At 53.0% G+C, this 9,284-nt stretch overlaps 4 non-coding genes across 4 annotated transcripts; 2 read left to right on the top strand and 2 right to left on the bottom strand.

Annotated features, from left to right (window-relative positions):
- Positions 1 to 5,819: 5,819 nt before the first annotated feature.
- TRNAY-GUA (transfer RNA tyrosine (anticodon GUA)) lies at positions 5,820 to 5,908 on the bottom strand. Its single transcript is given in 2 exon segments — positions 5,820 to 5,855; positions 5,872 to 5,908. It is a non-coding gene; the product is annotated as a tRNA-Tyr (tRNA).
- A 123-nt stretch (positions 5,909 to 6,031) lies between these two features.
- On the top strand, positions 6,032 to 6,104 carry TRNAR-ACG (transfer RNA arginine (anticodon ACG)). Its single transcript has one exon. It is a non-coding gene; the product is annotated as a tRNA-Arg (tRNA).
- A 643-nt stretch (positions 6,105 to 6,747) lies between these two features.
- On the bottom strand, positions 6,748 to 6,820 carry TRNAR-ACG (transfer RNA arginine (anticodon ACG)). The gene has a single exon. It is a non-coding gene; the product is annotated as a tRNA-Arg (tRNA).
- Positions 6,821 to 6,949: 129 nt separating this feature from the next.
- On the top strand, positions 6,950 to 7,039 carry TRNAY-GUA (transfer RNA tyrosine (anticodon GUA)). Its single transcript is given in 2 exon segments — positions 6,950 to 6,986; positions 7,004 to 7,039. It is a non-coding gene; the product is annotated as a tRNA-Tyr (tRNA).
- Positions 7,040 to 9,284: the final 2,245 nt, after the last annotated feature.

Genomic DNA, 9,284 nt, shown 5'->3' with positions numbered 1-9,284 from the left:
AGGAGTGAGGGCTGTGCTGCATGGAGCTCAGACTCTCCGTGGGGTTAACATCCACCACCTGCAAAACCACTTCAAAGTTACCTCCTGTACCTGTGCTGGAAGTTTCTTCTGATATGATCTGGTTTTAGGAGGCTTCACTTGAACTTAAGGAGAAACTTCTTCACTTTAAGGGTGCTGGAGCCCTGGAGCAGCCTGCCCAGAGAGGTTGTGGAGCCTCCTTCTCTGGAAACTTTCAAAACCCACCTGGGTGCTGCACTATGCAACCTGATCTAAGCAGTGGGGTTGGACTCAATGGTCTCCAACCCCTACTACTGATTCCATGATTCCATTCTATGACTCTGTGACTATTCAAGACATTAACTCTGCAGCAGCTTAAACACAGCCAGCCCACCATAAGCTGAATCTCCTGATGAGGAAGAGTCAGGAGAAATACAGGAGGCAAGGCTTTCACTCGTGCTGCTAGAGAGCTGGTGCTCACTCTAGGTGCTCTCTCTCCTGCTTGGACTCAGATCTATCTCACTGGGAGCACTGCAGCATTCATAGCTGTTTATTAGACACTGAGAGCCCTCTCGGCTTGCCATTTGGTCCCAGAGTTATTTTTACAATGACAATTTCCCAGACAATTTGTGACATGTGCTGCCTGCTCTCCAGCAGAGCCATCTGTGCTCCTGCCTGCCAGTAGCTCAGCACACAACTGCATGAGCCCTGGGCACCTCAGCCCCCAGCCCAGGCCACGGCCTCTCCATGCACTGTACCAAAGCACTGCTCTGCTGTACATGCACTCAGGGTGTTGGCTTCTCCCTTCCTGGGGAACTGCACAACTCCCTCTGCTGTGTCTCACCTTTATTCTGCCTCACGACTGCAGGGGGCTTGCCTCTGAGCCGCTGCAGAGCGAGTCCCCTGCCTGCCACACCGTGGAATTCCATCACACCCATTAGTGACTGCCTGAATTGCAAAGCCTTGCAGACACTTTAAAGCACTTGGGTGAAATCCTGCAGCTGGAATTTCCCCCACAGACAGACACTTTCTCAGTACTCATATCAAAACAAACAGAGGTTTTCCCCAAGTCATCCAGCCAAGGGAATTTTCACAGCTTCACAGATGGCATGGGGTTGGAAGGGACCCTCAAAGGGCATTTTGTCCAACCCCCTGCAGCCAGCAGGGACACATTCCAGCTAGATCAGGCTGCCCAGGGCCACATCAAGTCTGGTCTTGAATGTCTCCAGGGATGGAGCCTCAACCACGTCCCTGTGCTGGTTTAGTTAAACCCATCTGAGATCCCAGCTTTGCTTGGCCTGCCTACTGCAGATCAGCCCAGAGCTGAGCAGAGGAAGCTGCTCCAGCAGCTGAGCTGTGGACAGCTGGGGCTTTGGCAGGGGAGCCTGCAGCAAAGGAGATATTTCTCTTCTTCCCCTCCCTGGCCGGTCAGGGGTGACTTTTGTGTCTGGAGGAATTTGAATGCCTCATTCCAGCCCTCCTAACTCTGAGTCAGCTGCTCCTTAGCAGCTCCAGCTGCTTTAATAAGGGGCTCTGGATTGGATGAGGAAAGGCATCCAAGGCAGGCACTTCCACCTCACTGAGAGACAGAGATATTCTTGGATGAAGCACACTGAGGGGCTGGAGCAGGTCCAGAGGAGGGCCACAAAGCTGGTGAAGGGCCTACAGAACAGGGCTGGTGAGGAGCACCTTCCCTGCCACCCCCTGCATTCTCTACAGTCTCAGAAGCAGTGAGGTGCTGGTGCTAGGGAGCAACAAACACGAGATCAGTGCTTCAGCATCTCCCTGAGGTTCCCAAGCCCTCATTCCCTCCACAGATGACTGCTAGAAAGAGATCTGCATTCCATGGGCAAGGAGCAGAAGTATGTCCAGAGCTCTACACAGAGGAAGTGCTGCACATGGGGAAGAAATAGCACCACACCTACCTAAAAATAGGTCCTCTCCAGGCTGAGGGACAGCTCTGCAGATAACAGGCTTGGGCTTGCTTTTCCACACCTCCAAATATGCCCTACAGTGAGAGTGAGCACCTCAGTGTCCTTCTTGGAGTGAGGGGCCCCAAACTGGACCCAGGATTATGAGGTATGGCCTCACCTGAGATGCAGCTCTGACCCTTTCCCCTCTACCTTTCACTCAGAGCATCCCAAGGGACTCAAACCATCACTCTGTGTCTCCCTGGCCAGCAGAGAGGGAGGAAGGGTGACACCTCCTCATGTTCCTGCATTTTATGGAGTAACACAGGGGTCTGGTGAGGGCTCAGCAGCAGAGGAGCCAGGGCAGCACACGGGTGGCACAGTCAAGAGCTTCCCAAGCACACCACAACTTAAGGAAAAGGTGGCAGCAGAGTTTTACCAGCAGGAATTTTGCCTGGGGGCAGGTTTGATTTCTTAGCAGGCTGCAGTACTTGTCTCTTAACCCCAGTTAAGAGCCCATCTCTGTCATCAGGAGAGCAGAGTGATGTCCAACAGAGCAGGGACCTATGTCTCACTGCACAAGCCCAGCTCAGGCTTCCCAGCTGGTGTCACCTCATCACTTTGCAGAGGTACAGTCCCCTCCCAGTGTCAGGTTTCTCCCAGCTTTGGTCTGCCCAACATAAGCCACTCCTGATGCTATTTCAGAATGTCCCCTCCATAGCTCAGCTGGCAGAGCAGAGGAGCACAGGTGGCTTTTTTTTCCCTTCAGGACAATGCTGAGGTCTGTGGTGCAAAGAAGAGATTTGGCTTAAGGTTATACTCATGACTTTACACCACATCAGAGACCTGCTGAGACTCCAGCCCAGCTCCCCAGGCTGGTCTGGATTATGTTTTCATCCATCCCCATCTTGAGGCTGATTCTTCCTGGATAGAATTCAGTGCTGGAAGGTAAAAGGTTGAACATGATGGTGTTACAGCTAAACAAAAAGTCTGTGGGGGCAGGAGGGTTTTCACCCAGTGAGGCATTACCTGAACTGGTCAAGTTCCTGCTTTGCACAGGACTGTGACCAAGGTGGCACCTCTGTCCTCTTTAGTCAGGCTCCTCTGCTTTCCTTTCCTGTGCTCTCTGTCCTGTAGATGCTCTTCAGGCATGCAGCAAAATCAGCATGACAATCCCTTTCTGAGTGCCAGTGCCTCTTTTCTTCCCAGAGCCAGTTTGCCTTCTGGCCAGCTTCCAGCCCAGTTCTGCCCCCAGCTCCCTCAGGAGAGCTTCCCATGGGCATGAAGAACCATGCCTGAGAGAGCTGCAGGTGTTGGCAAGGGCAACAACAGCTGGAAACACCTTCAAGCAGGGCAGGAGTTGAATGAGCACACTTTAAGCTACGATATGGGATGTCATCTGCTGTGAGGACAGCTGAGAGAGTTGGGATTGTTCAGCACGGAGAAGGGAGGGCTCTGGGGTGACAAATGATTCTTCATGCTCAGCACAACTCATCAACCTCCTCCTCTGCCTTGCAGCACCACAGCAACCTGCTTTCCATCCTTCCTCTCCTTTATCCTCTTCCATGAAGGGACTGGACTCACCCTCTCCTGAAAAGACAAGTCCCAGTCAACCAAAGAGCATCTCTGCTCGAGCAGGCAGAAACCCCCCCCTTTGCTCCTCACCCCAGCTCTAGCTTGAAGCAAGACATCTCCTCCAGACCAAGGCTGACCAGGCACACACACTGCTGCATACCCACCTGTAGCAGGCAGGGCAAAGAAGAAGAATTAAAAGAAGAAACAGCAAAAGAAAATGGTGCCACAAGTATTGAGCCAGAACATTCCCCATGCCAGCCCTGTGGCTCAGCAGTTCAGCCAAGGCATTGTTAGGTGCCCAGGTAATGCTGAAGGCATGAAATCATTTTGATTTCTGCCAAGAGGAAAGGCCAGCCTGGCTCCTGCAGAGGGAAGGAACAGGAGAGTTCCATACTCAAGTGGTGGAACTGCCTGGAAGGGAAGAACTTGAGGTTTTAGGAGGAAAGGAGACACAGGAGGGGTTTTGTTTCCCATGAGGAGACACTTCTTGGTCAGCAGCCTCCCAGGGGTGAGGTGTGGAGGAAGATAAGCTCCCTGCTCCTCAAGGTGTCAGGAGAGCCTGGGGCACAATGCCTGGCTGGGAGGGAATGGCCCTGCTGATCTCATCTTCAAAGCCAGCAACTGGAGCCTGCTTTGTGCTCCTTTCTCCACCCACCTCTTCTGGAAGTTTATCTCACTTGGCAGCTGTGAGAAAATGTTTTTATTTGCTTTTTGTCTTAACCTGCCTTGAATTAAGGATGATTTCAGTGTAATTGGATACTAATGACTCCGTCCTCGCCAAAGGATGTGGTAAATCTCCACGCAGAGCTTGGGGCATCTCACAAGCACTCCAGGTTGCCAGATTGTTCACCACAAGCACTACTTCCTTCAGCTGCTTGAACATCCTGGACAGGGAATAGCTAGGAGGGGAGAAGTGTCTTCTGGAGATGTGCCACCCCCCCCCCAGTTTTCCCATTTCCAGCTCTTATTTCTGTTCACTCCCTCCACAAGCTCTGGCTCCAGCTTCCTCCAGGCATGAGTGTGGTTCAGTCTCTTCTCCCAAGGAACAAGCAAGAGGACAGGAGGAAACAACCTCAAGCTGGTACCACAGGAGGTTTAGACTGGACACGAGGAACAATTTCTTCTCCAACAGGGTTGTCAAGCCCAGGCCCAGGCTGCCCAGGGCAGTGGTGGAGTCCCCATCCCTGAAGAGATTTAAGGCCATGGAGATTTGGTGCTGAAGAACATGGCTTAGTGGTGACCTGGGAGTGCTTGCTAATGCTGGACTTGATGATCTCAAAGGTCTCTTCCAAACAAAATAATTCTGATTGCATGATCAGGGAGAACATCCCTGGGATCTCTGAGGGAGTACATGGAAGCCCTCCATCCTGCCTGGCCAGGCATGTGGTGGATAATCTCCCTGGCTGCCAGCTGGAGGAATGGGTGCAAGTCCAAACTGCCCAGCTAGAAAAAGGCTCTGCCTACAGCCCTGCAGACTCCCTTCTGCAATTATTTTCTTCCTACTGGTATGTGCCCACCAGCCATTTGGCCACGCTCACCCCTTTCATTCATTTTGTGGTTTGTCAAGAGGAATTTGAGGGGAAAACCCCAAAACCCTTCTGCAAAAGAGAAGCCATTTGCAAGTCTCTGCTTATGAAGGAGCTGCTCCTCTTTGTGCCTACCTCTCTGCACTAGCCTGGGGCAACCAGGAGGAATTTGGCCTCCTCTTCACTGCCCACCTTACAAGCACTTACAAAAAATAAAGAGAAGAAGGAAAATGAAGAGGATGGAAAAAAACGCAGATGACAAGTGTGGAGGCAGAGGATGGCCCCACCTCTCCCACGCTGGAAACCTTCTCCACTTCTCACACCTTGCTCGCACTCCATGTCCTGTGCTTTGCTGTCTCAGGATCTCATTCCTCCGTTGGGTTGCAGTCAGAGAAGTGTCTGAGTGGCTCTGGCCAGCAAGATAGGACAATCTGTCTCCACCTCCGCCTCACCAGTGCTGAGTTCAGGGGCTCAGTCCCTTCCCTAGAGTCCAGCTGGCCACAACATTGCTGATATAAGGCTGCAGATGGCCTTCTTGGCCACCTGGAGATGAGAAACAGAAGGAAGTAAGGGCTTGTAGGTGAGTGACTACTAATCATTTGCTCCTAACTGAAGCACCGAGAGAGCTCCACTAGCCAGCTGTGCCGTGGTGAACAACAGATAGTGCCTTTAGACGAGCTTGACCTAAAAGAGAGGCCAGAAGGGAGGTGCAGCAGGGAAGCAGCGGCCAGGGAAGCACCACCAACGCCTCGTCCATCGCGGAGAAGCCGAAAAACCTCAAATTGCACCAAGAGAGCAAAAGTTGTATGTCTCCTTCGAGCCGGAATCGAACCAGCGACCTAAGGATGTCGGCGACAGAACCTCTACAGTCCTCCGCTCTACCAGCTGAGCTATCGAAGGGACGTGGCCAACGCCGCCCAGCGGCCGCCCAAGGCGTGGCGCCCTGCCCCTATCTACGCGGCAGGCGCGTCCCACGCGAGGGCCGCGGTGAGCGGGCGGTGGCCCCAGAGAGCACCGCGTGCTGGGCCAGTGGCGCAATGGATAACGCGTCTGACTACGGATCAGAAGATTGTAGGTTCGACTCCTGCCTGGCTCGGGTTGTTTTTTTGTCACCTCTCGGCACACGCCGAGGGGATTTTTTGTGTGTCTGACGTCATTGTTTCGCTTTATTCATACGCCCGCATCAGATTATTGTGCCTCCGGCAAACACCTGGCCTGGAATGGTTCCTCTCTTGGTAACGTGGACTAGGCTCTCACCACTTTCACAGTGCAGAATTTCTTCCTTCTCTCCAGTCTCCATTTCCCCTCTTTCAGCTCAGCCTGCTCAGAGAGGTTGTGGAGTCTCCTCTGCAGAGAGTCCCACCGCCCCTGGCCATTGTGCTCCTGGGCAAGCTGCTGCGGGTGCCCTGCTTTAGGAGGAGCTTGGACTGGATGAGTTCCAGACAACAATTCTATGCTTTTTCTGCTTGCTCACACTCAGGTCACACAGGAACCGGGAGTCAACTCTGGGTGTCAGGTACACACATATTTGTTTTTAAAGTTAAAAAAAAAAAAAAAAAGTTATTTTGCAGAAGGGTAAGTCCCAGGCCTGTGAAACCAGCCACGCAAGCTTGAGAGGGTTTGGTGTCCATCTCAGAACACCTTCTGGGGCAGGAAGGGGACCAGGCCACTTGATTCTCCTCTTCCTGCGTCACCGACACTTCAGCCTGGTGTGAGGAACCGAGGAGCAAAAGCACATGCGAGCCAGGCAGGAGTCGAACCTACAATCTTCTGATCCGTAGTCAGACGCGTTATCCATTGCGCCACTGGCCCCGCACAGTAGCCTGTTTTCCGCGCTCCGCTGTGTACCCCTAGCCGAGAGCCCCGCGCGTGTGCCGTGCGCATGTGCCGTGCGCAGAGCATTGTGCTCTTGAGAGGCGGCGGCGGAGGCGCTCACAGGTCCCTTCGATAGCTCAGCTGGTAGAGCGGAGGACTGTAGATGCGCCCCCTGCGGTAATCCTTAGGTCGCTGGTTCGATTCCGGCTCGAAGGAGACGCGAATTTTTTTTTTTTTTCGATTTCGCAAAGTGCTTCTCGCTAACCCACCCAATCCGACCACCCTGCTAAAGTTTGCCCAGGATCACACTGCCCAGCTGGATTTGGAATCTCTCCAGAGAAGCCTAGAAGCAGCCTGCTCCTGGGTTCCAGCACCCTCACACCAAAGGATTATGCAAAGAATTTGCAGCGTGTGGCTATAGCCTTAGGCACATCTGCTGCCACCCACGACCCAGTTCCTCTTTGGGGAAACCCTGAATTGCCACTTGTTAGGGTGTAAAGCTGTGATTTTGGAGAGCTGTCTGGGTAGCTTCTCTAGCTGTGACTGGAAGGAGGTTGTTTAAATAGAGTGGAGAAGCAAAAGGAGAGCTGCAGTTGGTACAAGCTTTATTAGCCAGAGCAGCTGACAGCAAAGGTGGGCTTCAACACAGAATGCTTTACATATACATAAATACAGTGAAACAGAACAAAAAAGTGAGGATCTGCACATTTTGAGAAGGTTCATGGGCATGCAGCTGGACTTGGCACAGGGACTGACCCTGCGAGCACAGAGCTACACTCACCTGAGGAACTCCTGAAACACCAACACGTGAGTAAAGTCATGCTGGAGAGCCAGGTCTGAAATCCTTCTCCATCCTTTTGCCAAGTCCTCAGAACAGCTGATCCTGACAGTGGTGAGGGAAGCAAATGCCCTGGTACTCTGAAAACTGATTTTTCCTCTTTGGAATGAAACTGTGGGTTGAGACACTCAGATTTTTAAGCCATGAGTCCTGGAGCAGGCTCAGAGGCTTGGGCACTGGGCTGCTGTGGGGTTTTTGGCTACCTGGCAGCTAAGGGCTCTGCTGTGCAGCAGCTTGCCCCCTCTGCATCACGCTGCAAGATGGAGCTATAAATCTTTGCCAGGAAGCAGCTCTCATTTAGAAAGGGGAAATGAGCCCCACACTACCTGTGCTACATTTCAGCCCCACGGAGGTGATTTCCTTGATTTCAGCAAACTTTGGCCCATGAAGTGGGGAACATCAGAGGTGTTGCATATGACAAAATTCCCTGCTTGCCTTTGCTAACCTGGGATTTACTTTTCCCTCCCTGGCTTTAGGCCTGGCTCTGGAGCTGTTGAAATCCAGGGTGCAGCTCTCAGTGCCCTCCACAAGGAGCAGTTTCACACGGGAAAGGACTCCGTGGATAACCTTTAGCTTTACACCAGACTTTCCTCCAACACCTTTCCCAACTCTCTGCTGGGAACAGTCACCACACAGCCCTTGCCCACTGTCACAGGCAGCTTCTTTCCCAGACAAGGAAGCTTGGGAAATCACTTGGCCTGTGGATCAATTCCCTGCTATGTGCTCTCCCTGCTCCTTCCCTGGGTGATAACATCTCCCACCAGAGCAACCACCCTGCAAAGGGCAGCAGTGAAGAAAGCCAAGCGATGCCTGCATGCCACTGTGCCCCAGCATGTACCCAGTGCCTGAGCTTTCCTGGGCATGTCTGGATTTACAGACGCACCAGTGGCCTCCAGGATCACCTTCAACACACAGCTGAGGATGAAGAGGAGAGGAGCAAGTGCCTGTGCACAGCCCCAGAGGTGCCAGAACTTTCCCTCTCCTCTGGAGCAGAAAACCAGGACTGTTTCTGAGGGCAAGCCAGCCTCAGGTGGCCTCACAACAAACATATAGCCTGAACTGGAATGAATGGGCAAGGGTCTTACCATCCTCACAGTGCAGAATTTCCTCCTCTCTAGTCTGAGTCTCCCTCTTTTGGTTTAAACCATCACCCTTTGTGCTGTGCCAACAGGCCCTGCTAAAGCCTGTCCTTGCTGCTCCCACAGCCCTGCTGCCAGCACTGGTGTGATGGCTCCCAGCCCAGTGCCAGTGGGGCAGCAGGACCAGCATGGTGGGATCAGTGAGCTGGCAGAAAGCTGTTGGCTGGGAACCAACTTCCAGCATATTGCAGCTGCAGCCAGAGAAGCTGGAGCTGCCCAGCACAGGCAGCAGGTCCATCCAGGCAGGATCAGAGGAGCTTTGCCATGGGGCTGTCACTGGCTATGGGGAGAGGAGAGAGGCTGTGGCGCAGCCCAAGACCAGCTTGCCCACCATCTCCTGGCTTTGCAGCTTGTGCAGGGGAAGACACAGAGCCTATGTGTGCTGGTGGTGCTGCATGAGGCTCCTGGATGTGGAGGGACTTGTTTTGTCACCCCCAATGGAACCATCCCCAGGCACTTTGTCCTGGCTCAGGTTTGTAATTTC

The sequence above is a fragment of the Indicator indicator genome, chromosome 31 (genome assembly GCF_027791375.1).
Source record: "Indicator indicator isolate 239-I01 chromosome 31, UM_Iind_1.1, whole genome shotgun sequence".
NCBI lineage: Eukaryota > Metazoa > Chordata > Aves > Piciformes > Indicatoridae > Indicator > Indicator indicator.
The sequence above is the reverse complement of the archived record's forward strand: the minus strand, read 5'-3'. Positions and strand labels throughout refer to the sequence as shown.